Source organism: Ranitomeya imitator, unplaced genomic scaffold (assembly GCF_032444005.1).
Source record: "Ranitomeya imitator isolate aRanImi1 unplaced genomic scaffold, aRanImi1.pri SCAFFOLD_280, whole genome shotgun sequence".
NCBI lineage: Eukaryota > Metazoa > Chordata > Amphibia > Anura > Dendrobatidae > Ranitomeya > Ranitomeya imitator.
The window spans coordinates 15346-32085 of NW_027193854.1; positions in this window are offsets into that span (position 1 = coordinate 15346).

Here is a 16740-nt window from a genome sequence, read left to right on the forward strand (position 1 = left end):
AGTTTAAGGTTTCAAAACCCCCGCCCCGTCCGCTCCTCTGTGTCCCCGCCCCGTCCGCTCCTCTGTGTCCCCGCCCCGTCCGCTCCTCTGTGTCCCCGCCCCGTCCGCTCCTCTGTGTCCCCGCCCCGTCCGCTCCTCTGTGTCCCCGCCCCGTCCGCTCCTCTGTGTCCCCGCCCCGTCCGCTCCTCTGTGTCCCCGCCCCGTCCGCTCCTCTGTGTCCCCGCCCCGTCCGCTCCTCTGTGTCCCCGCCCCGTCCGCTCCTCTGTGTCCCCGCCCCGTCCGCTCCTCTGTGTCCCCGCCCCGTCCGCTCCTCTGTGTCCCCGCCCCGTCCGCTCCTCTGTGTCCCCGCCCCGTCCGCTCCTCTGTGTCCCCGCCCCGTCCGCTCCTCTGTGTCCCCGCCCCGTCCGCTCCTCTGTGTCCCCGCCCCGTCCGCTCCTCTGTGTCCCCGCCCCGTCCGCTCCTCTGTGTCCCCGCCCCGTCCGCTCCTCTGTGTCCCCGCCCCGTCCGCTCCTCTGTGTCCCCGCCCCGTCCGCTCCTCTGTGTCCCCGCCCCGTCCGCTCCTCTGTGTCCCCGCCCCGTCCGCTCCTCTGTGTCCCCGCCCCGTCCGCTCCTCTGTGTCCCCGCCCCGTCCGCTCCTCTGTGTCCCCGCCCCGTCCGCTCCTCTGTGTCCCCGCCCCGTCCGCTCCTCTGTGTCCCCGCCCCGTCCGCTCCTCTGTGTCCCCGCCCCGTCCGCTCCTCTGTGTCCCCGCCCCGTCCGCTCCTCTGTGTCCCCGCCCCGTCCGCTCCTCTGTGTCCCCGCCCCGTCCGCTCCTCTGTGTCCCCGCCCCGTCCGCTCCTCTGTGTCCCCGCCCCGTCCGCTCCTCTGTGTCCCCGCCCCGTCCGCTCCTCTGTGTCCCCGCCCCGTCCGCTTGAGAGAGGAATTTTGTGTTAAAGGGAACCTGTCACCCCCAAAATTGACGTTGAGCTCAGCCCACCGGCACCAGGGTCTTATCTCCAGCATTCTGTAATGCATTCTGTAATGCTGTAGATAAGCCCCCGATGTATCCTCAAAGATGACAAAAAGAGGTTATATTATTTTCACCTGGGCGGTCCGATCCTGGGCCTCCCATCTTGATAGGATGACGTCCTCTTCTTGTCTTCACGCTGTGGTGCGCAGGCGCCGGGAAAGGTCAGAGAGGCCTGGGGCCTGCGCACTGCAGTACTTTGCGCTGGAGCCGCAGCGTGAAGACAAGAAGAGGACGTCGTCTGATGAAGATTGGAGGCGCCGGACCGCGATGCCCATCGGACCGGACCTGGACTGTCCCTTGGTGAGTATAATATAACCTCTTTTTCTCATTTTTAATTATTTTTATTTTTGGATACATCGGCGGGTTATCTACAGCATTCCAGAATGCATTACAGAATGCTGCAGATAAGCCCCTGATACTGGTGGGCTTAGCTCGCCCTCGATTTTGGGGGTGACAGGTTCCCTTTAAGCACCACAATACTGTTTTTGCAGCTAAAGCACAGGGGACTTTGGTGCAAAATGTGTTTTGCTTTTTGTCATTAATTTGTCTTTAATGTTTAACCCCTTTACCCCCAAGGGTGGTTTGCACGTTAATGACCGGGCCAATTTTTACAATTCTGACCACTGTCCCTTTTATGAGGTTATAACTCTAGAACGCTTCTACAGATCGTGACATATTGTACTTCATGATGGTGCTAAAATTTCTTAAATATAACTTGCGGTTATTTGTGGGGAAAAAAACGGAAATTTGGCGAAAATTTTGAAATTTCGCAATTTTCCAACTTTGAATTTTTATGCCCTTAAATCACAGAGATATGTCACACAAAATACTTAATAAGTAACATTTCCCACATGTCTACTTTACATCAGCACAATTTTGGAACCAAAATTTTTTTTTTTGTTAGGGAGTTATAAGGGTTAAAAGTTGACCAGCAATTTCTCATATTTACAACACCATTTTTTTTTTTAGGGACCACATCACATTGAAGTCATTTTGAGGGGTCTATATGATAGAAAATACCCAAGTGTGACACCATTTCAAAAACTGCACCCCTCAAGGTGCTCAAAACCACATTCAAGAAGTTTATTAACCCTTCAGGTGTTTCACAGGAATTTTTGGAATGTTTAAATAAAAATGAACATTTAACTTTTTTTCACACAAAATTTATTTCCGCTCCAATTTGTTTTATTTTACCAAGGGTAACAGGATAAAATGGACCCCAAACGTTGTTGTACAATTTGTGCTGAGTACGCTGATACCCCATATCTGGGGGTAAACCACTTGTTGGGCGCATGGCAGAGCTCGGAAGGGAAGGAGTGCCATTTGACTTTTCAATGCAAAATTGACAGGAATTGAGAAGGGACGCCATGTTGCGTTTGGAGAGCCCCTGATGTGCCTAAACATTGAAACCCCCCACAGGTGACACCATTTTGGAAAGTAGACCCCTTAAGGAACTTATCTAGATGTGTGGTGAGCACTTTGACCCAACAAGTGCTTCACAGAAGTTTATAATGCAGAGCGGTGAAAATAAAAAAATTTTTGTGAAAAAATATGATCTTTTCGCCCCCAAATTTTTATTTTTCCAAGGATAAGAGAAGAAATTGGACCCCAAAACTTGTTGTAATAATAATAATAATCTTTATTTATATAGCGCCAACATATTCCGCAGCACTTTACAATTAAGCGGGGACATATACCGACAAATTCAATACAAGTTAAGAGAATTTAAACAGTGACATTAGGAGTGAGGTCCCTGCTCGCAAGCTTACAATCTACAAGGAAATGGGGGGGACACAATAGGTGAAAAGTGCTTGTTATTTCAGGTCTGGCAATTATAATAAATAGGGATTTTCATATGAAGCTGCATGATCCGGTCATCAGCCCGTGTGTTTAAGTGCAATAGTCAAGTATCAAGTGCAGTTATCATGTGTATGGAGGGTGTGGAGACAGATGAGTAGTAGGGTGCAGATTCACATGCAGATAATATTTGGAAGGAGGGAACAGGACAAAGTTAGTTTACTGAGTAGTTGATGTGGTAGGCTTGTTTGAAGAGATGGGTTTCCAGAGCGCGCTTGAATAGGTTGGGGCGAGGTATCAGTCTGATCGTCTGGGGAAGTGCATTCCAGAGAGCTGGCGCAGCATGAGAGAAGTCTTGGAGACGGAGGTGTGAGGTTCGGATTACGGGGGATGTTAGTCTTAGGTCATTTGTACAACGGAGGGCACATGTAGGGCGATAGACAGAGATGAGAGAGGAGATATAAGGCGGTGCAGAACTGCGGAGGGCTTTGTGGGTGAGAGAGATGAGTTTATACTGGACCCTGTAGCGAATGGGTAGCCAGTGTAATGACTGGCACAAGATGGAGGCATCGGTGAAGCGGTTGGACAGAAATATGACCCTGGCTGCCCCATTTAAGATGGATTGGAGAGGAGAAAGTTTGGTAAGAGGGAGACCGATCAGAAGAGAGTTGCAGTAGTCCAGATGAGAATGAATGAGAGCGACAGTAAGAGTCTTAGCAGTTTCAAAGGTGAGAAAATGTTAGATTCTGGAGATGTTTTTAAGACGCAGGGGACAAGAGCGAGTGAGTGATCGGTTATAGGGAGTAAAGGAAAGTTCGGTGTCGAATATGACCCCAAGACAGCGGGCATGCTGTTTGGGAGTTATGGTTGAACCCTCCAGGGTAATTTCGATGTTGGGTAGAGTGAGGTTAGTAGAATGAAGAAACACAAGAAGTTCAGTTTTGGAGAGATTTAGTTTCAGATAGAGGGAGGACATGATGTTAGAGACGGCAGACAGACAATCCTTGGTGTTTTGAATTAGATTGGGGGTGATGTCAGGGGGAGAAGTGTATAATTGGGTGTCGTCAGCATAGAGATGGTACTGGAACCCAAATCTGCTGATTGTTTGTCCAATAGGGGCAGTGTATAGAGAAGAAGAGGGGGCCCAGGACTGAGCCCTGCGGAGCCCCGATAGTAAGGGGACGAGGAGAGGAAGAGGAGCCGGCAAAAGATACAGTGAAGGAGCGGTCAGAGAGGTAGGAGGAGAACCAGGAGAGGGCTGTGTCCTTGAGGCCTATGGAGAGGAGCATGGTGAGAAGGAGCTGGTGATCCACAGTATCAAATATGACAGATCCAGGAGAATCAGCAGAGAGCAATGACCTTTGGATTTAGCTGTTATTGGGTTATTAGAGACTTTAGTGAAGGCAGTTTCAGTGGAGTGTAAAGAGCGGAAACCAGATTGTAAGGGGTCGAGAAGAGCGTTATCCGAGAGATAGCGGATTAGACGGGAGTGGACCAAGCTTTCCAGGAGTTTAGAGATGAAGGAAAGGTTAGAGACAGGTCTGTAGTTAGCTGTGCAGTTCTGGTCCAGGGATGGCTTTTTAAGTAAAGGGTGTTGTGGCTGGTAATTCAGTACCACAATGGACATAGAAGTCAGAGCACATACAGTGATCTGACAATAACCCAAAAACATAGAACGAGCTCTGAGACGTGGGAACTCTGCTGACCGCAATCCCTAATCCTCTCCAACCACACTAGAGGCAGCCGTGGATTGCACCTAACGCTCCCTATGCAACTCGGCACAGCCTGAGAAACTAGCTAGCCTGAAGATAGAAAATAAGCCTACCTTGCCTCAGAGAAATACCCCAAAGGAAAATGCAGCCCCCCACATATAATGACTGTGAGTTAAGATGAAAAGACAACCGTAGAGATGAAATAGATTTAGCAAAGTGAGGCCCGACTTTCTGAACAGAGCGAGGATAGGAAAGGCAACTTTGCGGTCAACACAAAACCCTACAAACAACCACGCAAAGGGGACAAAAAGACCCTCCGTACAGACTAACAGCACGGAGGTACACCCTCTGCGTCCCAGAGTTTCCAGCAAGCAAGAAAAACCAAATAAACAAGCTGGACAGAAAAAACAGCAAACAAAAAAAAACACAAGAGCAACTTAGCTATGCAGAGCAGCAGGCCACAGGAACGATCCAGGAGGAAGCAAGTCCAATACTAGAACATTGACTGGAGGCAAGGATCAAAGCACTAGGTGGAGTTAAATAGAGCAGCACCTAACGACTTCACCACATCACCTGAGGAAGGAAACTCAGAAGCCGCAGTACCACTCTCCTGCACTAACGGAAGCTCATAGAGAGAATCAGCCGAAGTACCACTTGTGACCACAGGAGGGAGCTCTGCCACAGAATTCACAACAAAAGGGGTAATGATGGCATGTTTAAATGAGGAGGGAAAGATGCCTGAGGAAAGAGAGAGGTTAAATATTTTAGTCAGGTGAGTGGTGACCACTGGTGACAGAGACTGCAGGAGAGGTGAAGGAATTGGGTCACTATTGCAGGTTGTAGGCCGAGCAGAAGTGAGGAGCTTGGAAACTTCTTCTGAAACAGGCTCAAAGATGTCTAGTGAGCTTGAGGTGCGGCAGGGAAGGGGATCCAGGCACTGAGGAGATTGGGCTGAGATATCCTGATGGATGTGGTTGATTTTTTTCTAGGAAATAAGTGGCCAGATCCTCGCCACTGGGATTGGAGATGGGGGCCTGTACATTAGGTTTCAGGAGGGAGTTTAAGGTTTCAAAAAGTCATTTTGGGTTGTTGGATAGTGAGGTGATGAGTGGTGAAGTAGGATTGTTTGGCCAGAGAAAGGGCAGAGTTATAGGTTTTGAGCATGAACTTATAGTGGATGAAGTCTTCTGCGAAGAGAGATTTTCTCCACTGCCGCTTTGCACACCTTGAGCAACGCTGAAGAAAGCATGTTTGCATAGTGTGCCAGGGCTGCCGTTGTCTGTGTTGGGTCTTTCTGCGTGTAGAAGGTGCTGCTTCATCCAGGGCATTCTTCAGTGTAATATTGAAGTGTGACAATGCCAAGTCTGGACAGGAGAGTGAGGAGATGGGGGCTAAAGATGTGTGGAGATTGTCCATAAGCTGCTGGGTATTAATGGTACGTGTATTCCGATAAGTGTGGTAAGTGGCGGTGTCCCGGGTGAGGAGACAATTGTTGACAGAGAAGGATAGAAGGTTGTGGTCCGAGAGCGGGAGAGTGGAGTTAGTAAAGTCGTGCAGCGATCCGGGACGGGAGAAAACCAGGTCCAGAGTATTCCCATCCTCATGTGTAGGAGAATTGGTAAACTGTGAGGTTGAATGAAGAAGTTAGAGAGAGAAGATGAGGCAGATTGGGAGAGGGGATCATTGATGGGGATGTTAAAGTCTCCCATGATGAAGGTGGGGATGTCACAGGATAGAAAGTGAGTAAGCCAGGTGGCAAAGTGGTCTAGAAACAGGCGGGGGGAGCCTGGAGGGCGATAAACAACCGCCACCCGCAAGTGGAAGGGCTTATAGAGTCTGACGTCGTGGACTTCAAAGGAAGGAAATGTAAGGGGGATGACCTGGAAAGCACATTGTGATGAAAGGAGTAAACCAACACCTCCACCCTGTCTGTTCTCAGGTCTGGTGGTATGTGAAAATTTCAGCCCACCAAACGAGAGAGCGGCAGCGGCGGTGGTGTCTGAGTGCTGGATCCAGGTTTCTGTAATAGCCAGAAGGTTAAGGGAACTAGAGAGGAAAAGATCGTGAATGTAAGTTAGTTTGTTACACACAGACCGTGCATTCCAGAGAGCACAGTGGAAAGCAGTAGGAGAAGGCTTACACTGAATGTTAATAAGATTAGCAGGGTTTCTATATGTAGCTGGAGGAGAGTAATGTATGCTGGTGGAGGGAGGTCCAGGGTTTGGGGACATGTTACCTGCAGCTAGTAGAAGGAGAAAAACAGAAACAGCAGGTGGTGGGATGATTTGTATGAACGTTTTGAGTGCTGCATGGCGGTAGTGGCTGGTTTGGAGTGGGTAAGAAATGTCAGTAGAGCCTCAGAGTTATACATGGGAGAAGGGAGGGGTGGATATGCAGCGCCCCAGAGATCTGGTCGTTGCAGTATGTCACTCTGCCACTAAGGGGACTGATGGTACGTCTGATGGCACTAAAGGAGTTCTGACCAGGTATCACCAGCACACATTACACTTCACACTCCGGCCACTAGGGGGAGAAAAAGGCTTTATTTATTGGGCCACTCACACTTGTAAAACTAGGGGTTGGATAGGAAGTTAGTGAGAAGCTGACTGGGTTGGATTCAGGCAACATCCTGTGGCAGGGGGTGTTGCAGGGAGAAGACACAGGGGGGTCCCTGTCAGGCGTGGGAACCTGGCAGGTACCTAGCGAACAGAGCAGAACGTTACGGAACCGCGCCTGCACACCCCGCGGCGGTATCCTAAGAGAGAGACACGAAGAGAAGGATATTGTGGAACAGTGAGAAACGAGATCAAGCACAAAGGAGAGCCAGTAGGAGTCGTGCCGTGAGACCGAGGCAACATCCTACTGAGGCGCGTGGCCGGAACACCGCGGGAGTAACTGACTCTAGGCCTTACTTCGAACTCCGCAGGACAGTTAATTATAGGTTGGCTGTCTACCTTACATTTCCTACGAAGACATAGGGGGCAACGCGTGGAGAGGGGTGTCTCTAGGATCCCGGAAGAGCTCCGAGCTTTCCCATCATACGGGTGCGTCCTAGCCATAACATACCTGGGGGACGAGAAACTAGAAACATCTGGAACTAAAGAGCGAGAGCTGTAGAGAACGAACGAGAACAGCAGTTGTGAGGACTATTCCAAATGCTCAGCAGGGTAGCACTACAACACACAGGCGCTAGTGGTAGGCAACGGTTTCCACCTGCGAAGGGAACTCTGGATGTGCCCATCGGACCGACCGGTCTCAGACAGCCCTGTTAACCGTGCTCTGGATTGAGGATCCTGAAGTCTTCAGTAAAGAAGTAAAGAGACTGCAACCTTGTGTCCTCTTTATTGACTGCACCTTACACCATCACCATCTACCTTATTGGGAAAGAAAAAAAATTAGCTTTGAACACTTTAAATCAGAAACCAAAAACAGGGAAAAAATAAAAACACAGGAGTGATGGATGGATAAAATACCCTGAGCAAAGCTTGCTAGATATGAATCTGTTCACACTTGCGCATGGAAGATGGAAGTGATGGAAGAATTGAACCATCTGTACCAGATCACAACATCTCGGACAACACCTTACCACCCTCAGGGAAATAGAGCCTGTGAACAGTTCAACCGCACTCTTATACGATACGATACACTTTATTGATCCCGTGGGAAATTATGGTATCACAGCAGCACGACTTAAATCATAAAAATCATAAAGGAATTACATAGTTGACATTACAGTTTGTTGACAGAAGAACATTATACATTAGAATAGGACATACACAACAAGTGAACTGAAATGTAGAGAAATAAGTAGACATTCACCTTGGTGGTTTAACCCTAATGTTATTGTTCATAATTGCCATACATAAGAAGGAAAAATATAGGAAATCGTTTGTGCCAAATGCCATGGGGCACAAACGATTTCCTATATTTTTCCTTCTTACACCTCAGAAGTATTAGCCGGTTACTGAAGGTGCTCTTCTGTCTCATGAATAGCTCATATAATGGATGTGCATTATTGTTCATAATTGCCATACACTTTCTCAGAGTTCTTTTCTCCACTACCTCCCCAAAAGAGTCCAGATTGCAGCCGACAGCAGAACTTGCCTTCTTAATAATCTTATTCAGCTTATTAGCATCAGAGGCCTGCACACTACTACCCCAGCACGTGATTGCAAAAAAGATGGCACTTGCCACCACAGATTGGTAGAACATTTCTAACATTTTGCTATACAGATGTTAAGAACGCTGGAGGAAGAGCCCGGAGGCCTGAATTCGTAGCTGAGTTAGTGTGGGTGTAGTTTACTGAAAGACACCCGTAAAATGTATAACCTTTATTCAATATCAATTCAGATTCACATAGTGTAAATACCCCTCAATATAATTGCCTATATAGCCCCGAGGCCTAAATTCGTAGCTGAGTTAGTGTGGGTGTACAACAACCGAATACATCGCACCATCGGTTACACTCCTTATACCTTGTTGTTCGGTGACCCAGGAAGTGACATTACCGACTGGAGCTGGACCCAGAGGAGGACTACCCATGGACGGGGGTGTCTACCTGGGTCCGAGAACATTGTAATCGCCTGCAGACTTTAAAGACCAGATTACAGGAAATGGAGCATTCAGAAACTACCCCTCTGCGAGAGACAGCTCTTCAAGCTAGGGACCGGGTGTTGGTTCGAGATAAACGCCCTCAAGATAAGCTGGAGTACCGGTGGGAGAATATTCTGTATCAGGTGAAGCGATGAATCAACTCCGAAGGGCCCGTCTAAGAGCTCCAACCTGAAGGGGAAGAAAACGCTTCCACTCGTATAGTCCACCGAAACATGCTTCAACTCTGTCAAGAGATCCTGACCGAATAGAGGAGGTGCAAGATGCTCCCGAAGTACCCCCATCAGACATTTCTGATTGTGAAGAAGAGGAAGATCCTGAATAGCCGCCTGTGAGACAAAGAGAGGCGAGAGCTTGCAGTCCCTATAATGGCTGTACCGTTGGAAATGGGCATGTCCCCGCCCTCACTGTACAACTCGTCTACCCAATTGGACTCAGCTACTCTTTCTGACTTGCAGCGCTCCGAATAGGCAACAGCCGGAATACCCCCCAACCGATACAATCAAGACCAATTTATTTGGCAACAAATTGTTCAAGGAATTGAAGAATGTCAATGTACTTTACAGGAACTCTTATCCATGGAGTGGTGAGGAAAAGGAAAGGGAGAGTGTAAGAAGATAGACCAGACCTGACTGGGGTACCTCTCTTGCATCGGCTTCGAAACCATCGGGGCTGTCACCATTGTTGCCTGGGGAAAGTTTTCTAACCCGGACTGACCTTTGCACTTGACAGCAGGGGGCAGGACCATGATAAAAGGCTCCGTGTGGGAAAGAGAGGGTAGACTTGGTGGGAAGACAGAGCGCGCAGCAGGGGAAGGTTTGTGCTCCATCCTATGAGCATTGTGTGAGCACAGGCCCGCGCTAGAGATTCCCTGTGTCCAGTTACACTGACTTTGGACAGACTTCTGACGGGTGCCCGTTGGCCCCTGTTACTGCTAGTTACAGACGTTTCGGGCCGGTGGATACTGTGCCCATTCTGCCTAAGACAAACCGGGTGACTCAACCATAACTGCGTTATTGCTCACCTGTATACCCCCGCCGAGATGAGTCACGCTACGGCGGTGTAACAGACTGTGCTGCACCCCGTATGACGAACCTAGGATCCAGGACCCCACTTGGAACAAAGAGGACTCATCCCCATCACCGGGAACTGGAGCTCCAGCTTCGACAGAACTAAACCGGAGTCATCATGCACCAGTTGCGCAGGCACCACCGTTGGAACTTAAAGGGAACCTGTCACCTGAATTTGGCGGGACCGGTTTTGGGTCATATGGGCGGAGTTTTCGGGTGTTTGATTCACCCTTTCCTTACTCGCTGTCTGCATGCTGGCTGCAATATTGGATTGAAGTTCATTCTATGTCCTCCGTAGTACACACCTGCACAAGGCAAGATTGCCTTATGCAGGCGTGTACTACGGAGGATAGATAATGAACTTCAATCCAATATTTCAGCCAGCATGCAGCCAGCGGGTAGGGAAAGGGTGAATCAAACACCCAAAAACTCCGCCCATATGACCCAAAACCGGTCCCGCCAAATTCAGGTGACAGGTTCCCTTTAAAGGCTCTGCAGCCAGGAAGCCGGCGGACTGATAAGTTTACCCTTTTATTAATAGTTGCTTAACCTGTTACCTCGCCCCGTATCCATATCTTGCCAATAACAACCCCCTATACATCCTGCTTAGTTCATTACCTCCCTGCGTGGCGTATACCCCTGTTAATAAACCTGTTAACTCTTGCTCTGCCTGCTGTCTGTTACTGCATCCTGTTACCTGTTGACACCTGCTCTACTCAGCATACATCAAATGTCCATTCCAACAGATGCTCAGTAGATTCTTGTCAATATGAACTGTTCTTCTCAGCACACAGTGACAATGCACTTTTTAATAAGCTCTGATCAAAAGCGACAAGCCGGCTTTAGAGCGCACTGTCATTGTACAGTGTCAGTAAAGAATGAGCGAGCAGAGGCCAGCGCCACCCCTACAAATGACATCACTTGCGATGGCGGGACTGGTCTCTGATTGCTCACTTTCTCCTTACAATGTGGACTGACTGTGCGCTCTGTTCTTAGCTCATCACTTCTGATCAGAGCTGGCGAGAGAGAAATGTTCTTTTTTTGGCTATTTTTGTTTTCTGATCTTTGGGGGCGCTTAGAATCAAAGAGTCGATCCCACCTTCAAAACAGAGGTTGAGCTATTTGGTGCACAACTATATTACAATGGATAATGGATCTTTTTGTGTTAACCCCTTTACCCCCAAGGGTGGTTTGCACGTTAATGACCGGGCCAATTTTTACAATTCTGACCACTGTCCATTTATAAGGTCATAACTCTGGAACGCTTCAACGGATCCCGGTGATTCTGACATTGTTTTCTCGAGACATATTGTACTTCATGATAGTGGTAACATTTCTTTGATATTGATATATCAAATATATATATATAAAATGAAAATTTGGCAAAAATTTCGCAATTATCCAACTTTGAATTTTTATGCAACTAAATCACAGAGATATTCAAAACAGAGGTGGAGGGCTCCATCTAATATAATCACAAAAGACAGGGGTTCAACCCACAGCATGACCTACAGTAAGATCCATAAACACCAAGAAAAAGATGTCATGCTATATAAAGGGGACCACCACACAATAACGAAAGTGTATTAAAAATAATAACTTCAAATACTTTATTATGTCGACCAAAAAGACACAAAACAACACACTACAATTTAAAAACATTTAAAAGAGACAAAAATAACATCATAGATTCCTATAAGGAACCTCCCCCTGGACACATGATATATAGTATATGATAGGAGTACAAATGACAAAATGATTGTTAGATCAAAGGTACAGCTGCTCTAGAAACACATTCGGACAGGTGACAAAACAGTACATAGCATAGCATATCAGTACAAAGTGAAAATAAGTATATATGCCTGGCCCAGTTCCCAGCACACAGTCATAGGCACTAGTACAAGAATATGTGGTCCTGTTATGAGGCCAGATGGTAGCTATAGAAATAAATCTAGCAAATATCCCAGATGTATACCATATACAACAAATATGTCCATATAGGCAAATAAAGACCAATATGTAGATGTATAGACGACGAATGTATCCCTTATGGACAGATAGTGACCAAGGGCTAGATAGAAAAGGTACACAGTATCTAGGATTAGTGAAGTAAATCACTTTAAACGCCCCCACATATATATCAGATGTATAGACAGCCAAGAGGTGATCAGCCTCTAATGCTGAAGTTCACTTATGGGGGTTGGCATTTGTCCCATATGCTAAGAAATTAGACTGAATGTTGTAATAGTCCTCAGCCTGGGCATGTAAACCTGAGGAAAACAGACTGGTACTGTTCTTAGGGACTATCTGGACCTGGTGAAGCTATCCAGAGCCCCACTATATATCGATACAGCCCCAATACACAATGTACGCAGCATATAGAAGAATAAGGCCCACTACATAGGGCAGAATGCTCCAGGCTAGAAGCAGCTATACCAATAGAACATGACCAAAAATACCCATCCTAATAGAGGTCCAGGGGGCAGAAGAAATTTTGAAATTTCGCAATTTTCCAACTTTGAATTTTTATGCCCTTAAATCACAGAGATATGTCACACAAGATACTTAATAAGTAACATTTCCCACATGTCTACTTTACATCAGCACAATTTTGGAACCAACATTTTTTTTAGGGAGTTATAAGGGTTAAAAGTTGACCAGCAATTTCTCATTTTTACAACACCATTTTTTTTTTTTAGGGACCACATCTCATTTGAAGTCATTTTGAGGGGTCTATATGATAGAAAATAACCAAGTGTGACACCATTCTAAAAACTGCACCCCTCAAGGTGCTCAAAACCACATTCAAGAAGTTCATTAACCCTTCAGGGGTTTCACAGGAATTTTTGGAATGTTTAAATAAAAATGAACATTTTAACTTTTTTTCACAAAAAATTTACTTCAACTCCAATTAGTTTTATTTTACCAAGGGTAACAGGAGAAATTGGACCCCAAAAGTTGTTGTACAATTTGTCCTGAGTACGCCGATACCCCATATGTGGGGGTAAAACATTGTTTGGGCGCATTGTAGAGCTCGGAAGGGAAGGAGGGCAATTTGACTTTTCAATGCAAAATTGACTGGAATTGAGATGGGACGCCATGTTGTGTTTGGAGAGCCCCTGATGTGCCTAAACATTGAAATCCCCCACAAGTGACACCATTTTGGAAAGTAGACCCCCTAAGGAACTTATCTAGATGCATGGTGAGTACTTTGACCCAATAAGTGATTCACAGAAGTTTATAATGCTGAGCCGTTAAAATAAAAAATCATATTTTTTCACAAAAATTATCTTTTTGCCCCCAATTTTTTATTTTCCCAAGGGTAGGAGAAGAAATTGGACCCCAAAAGTTGTTGTACAATTTATCCTGAGTACGCTGATACCCCATATGTGGGGGAAAACCACTGTTTGGGCGTATGGGAGAGCTCGGAAGGTAAGGAGTGCTGTTTGACAGGAATTGAGATGGGATGCCATGTTGCGTTTAGAGAGCCACTGATGTGCCTAAATATTGAAACCCCCCACAAGTGACACCATTTTGGAAAGTAGACCCCCTAAGGAACTAATCTAGATGTGTGGTGAGCACTTTGAACCCCTAAGTGTTTCACTACAGCTTATAAAACAGAGCCGTGAAAATAAAAAATCTTTTTTTTTTTCCACAAAAAATTATTTTTTAGCCCCCAGTTTTGTATTTTCCCTAGGGTAACAGGAGAAGTTGGACCACAAAAGTTGTTGTTTAATGTGTCCTGAGTAGCTGATACCCCATATTTTGGGGTAAACCCCTGTTTGGGCCCACAGGAGAGCTCGGAAGAGAAGGAGCACTGTTTTACTTTTTCAACGCAGAATTGGCTGGAATTGAGATCAGACGCCATGTCGCGTTTGGAGAGCCCTTGATGTGCCTAAACAGTGGAAACCCCCCAATTATAACTGAAACCCTAATCCAAACACATCCCTATCCCTAATCCCAACGGTAACCCTAACCACACCCCTAACCTTGACACACCCCTAACCCTAATCCCAACCCTATTCCCAACCGTAAATGTAATCCAAACCCTAACTTTAGCCCCAACCCTAACCCTAACTTTAGCCCCAACCCTAACTGTAGCCTTAACCCTAGCCCCAGCCCTAACCCTAGCCCTAACCTTAACCCTAACCCTAACGGTAAAATGGAAATAAATACATTTTTTAAATTTTTCCCTAACTAAGGGGGTGATGAAGGGGGGTTTGACTTACTTTTATAGCGGGTTTTTTAGCGGATTTTTATGATTGGCAGCCGTCACACACTGAAAGACGCTTTTTATTGCAAAAAATATTTTTTGCGTTACCACATTTTGAGAGCTATAATTTTTCCATATTTTGGTCCACAGAGTCATGTGAGGTCTTGTTTTTTGCGGGATGAGTTGACGTTTTTATTGGTAACATTTTCGGGCATGTGACATTTTTTGATCGCTTTTTATTCAGATTTTTGTGAGGCAGAATGACCAAAAACCAGCTATTCATGAATTTCTTTTGGGGGAGGCGTTTATACCGTTCCGCGTTTGGTAAAATGGATAAAGAAGTTTTATTCTTCGGGTCAGTACGATTACAGCGATACCTCATTTATATCTTTTTATTTTTAGGTTTTGGCGCTTATATGATAAAAACTATGGTATAGAAAAAATAATTATTTTTGCATCGCTTTATTCTCAGGACTATAACTTATTTATTTTTTCGCTGATGATGCTGAATGGTGGCTCGTTTTTTGTGGGACAAGATGACGCTTTCAGCGGTACCATGGTTATTTATATCCGTCTTTTTGATCGCGTGTTATTCCACTTTTTGTTTGGCGGTATGATAATAAAGCGTTGTGTTTTGCCTTGTTTTTTTTTTTTATTTTACAGTGTTCACTGAAGGGGGTAATTAGCGGGACAGTTTTACAGGTCGGGACGTTACGGACGCATATATATATATATATATATGTATTAGTCAGAATTGGAACAGCATCACGTATTACCGCAGTTGTCGTGCAGCGCTTTCCCAACCAATGTTCAAATGGCTTCCAATAATAGAGATAAAAAAAGGAAAACAGCACAAAAATTAAACAAAAACGGGCTTTAATGCCTGAACGGCGTGGCAACGTTTCGGATATGGTATCCTTTCTCAAGCTTATATATATTTTTTAGGAATTTTTTTAAAATTTTTTTTACACATGTGAATATATTTTTTTTTTACACTATAACATTGCCCCAGAAGGGGCATCATGTTATAGTGTAAGATCGCTGATCTGACACTTTGCTGTGCACTGTGTCAGATCAGCGATCTGACGTGCACTCCTGGAGGCTTCCCGGCGCCTGCTCCGAGCAGGCGCTGTGAAGCCACCTCCCTGCAGGACGTCAGCTGCGATAGTCAGTTGACACCCGGCCACGATCGGCCGCGCTCCCCCCGTGAGCGCGGCCGATCGCTATGACGTACTATCCCGTCGAGGGTCAGATAGGCCCAGGTCACCTCGACGGGATAGTACATCTAAGGTCAGAGAGGGGTTAAAGTGGTGAAAAACAGATAATAGGGATGCGTGACTCCCTCTTAGGCTGCTTTCACACATCAGTTTTTTGCCATCCATCACAATCCATCGAATTGTGAAAAAAACGGATCCGTCGCAGATTGTGAAAAACTGATGCGACAGATGTTTATTTTTGCCGGATCTGACTAGCTGATCCAGCTAATTGGATCCTAAAAAAATCGGAGCATGCTCAGTTAAAAAACGGGATCAGTCGCCGAATCCGTCGCTGTCCGTTTTTTCGACGGACACAAAAAAAGTTACTATGTCGGTTTTCTCCGGGTGCCGGATAAACTATTTTCGACGGATCTGGCGAAAAGCGGATGAAATGTGAGGCCATCCCTCGCAATTAATTTGTCTTAAATGAAAAAAAACATAAAAGAGAATGAAGCAAAAAGCAAAACATTGATAATTTCACACAAAACTCCAAAAATGGGCCAGACAAAAGTATTGGCACCCTCAGCCTAATACTTGGTTGCACAACCTTTAGCCAAAATAACTGCGACCAACCGCTTCTGGTAACCATCAATGAGTTTCTTACAATGCTCTGCTGGAATTTTAGACCATTCTTCTTTGGCAAACTGCTCCAGGTCCCTGATATTTGAAGGGTGCCTTCTCCAAACTGCCATTTTTAGATCTCTCCACAGGTGTTCTATGGGATTCAGGTCTGGACTCATTGCTGGCCACCTTAGAAGTCTCCAGTGCTTTCTCTCAAACCATTTTCTAGTGCTTTTTGAAGTGTGTTTTGGGTCATTGTCCTGCTGGAAGACCCATGACCTCTGAGGGAGACCCAGCTTTCTCACACTGGGCCCTACATTATGTTGTAAAATTTGTTGGTAGTTTTCAGACTTCATAATACCATGCACACGGTCAAGCTATTCAATGCCAGAGGCAGCAAAGCAACCCCAAAACATCAGGGAACCTCCGCCATGTTTGACTGTAGGGACCGTGTTCTTTTCTTTGCCTCTTTTTTTTCTCCTGTAAACTCTATGTTGATTGACACGATAATGC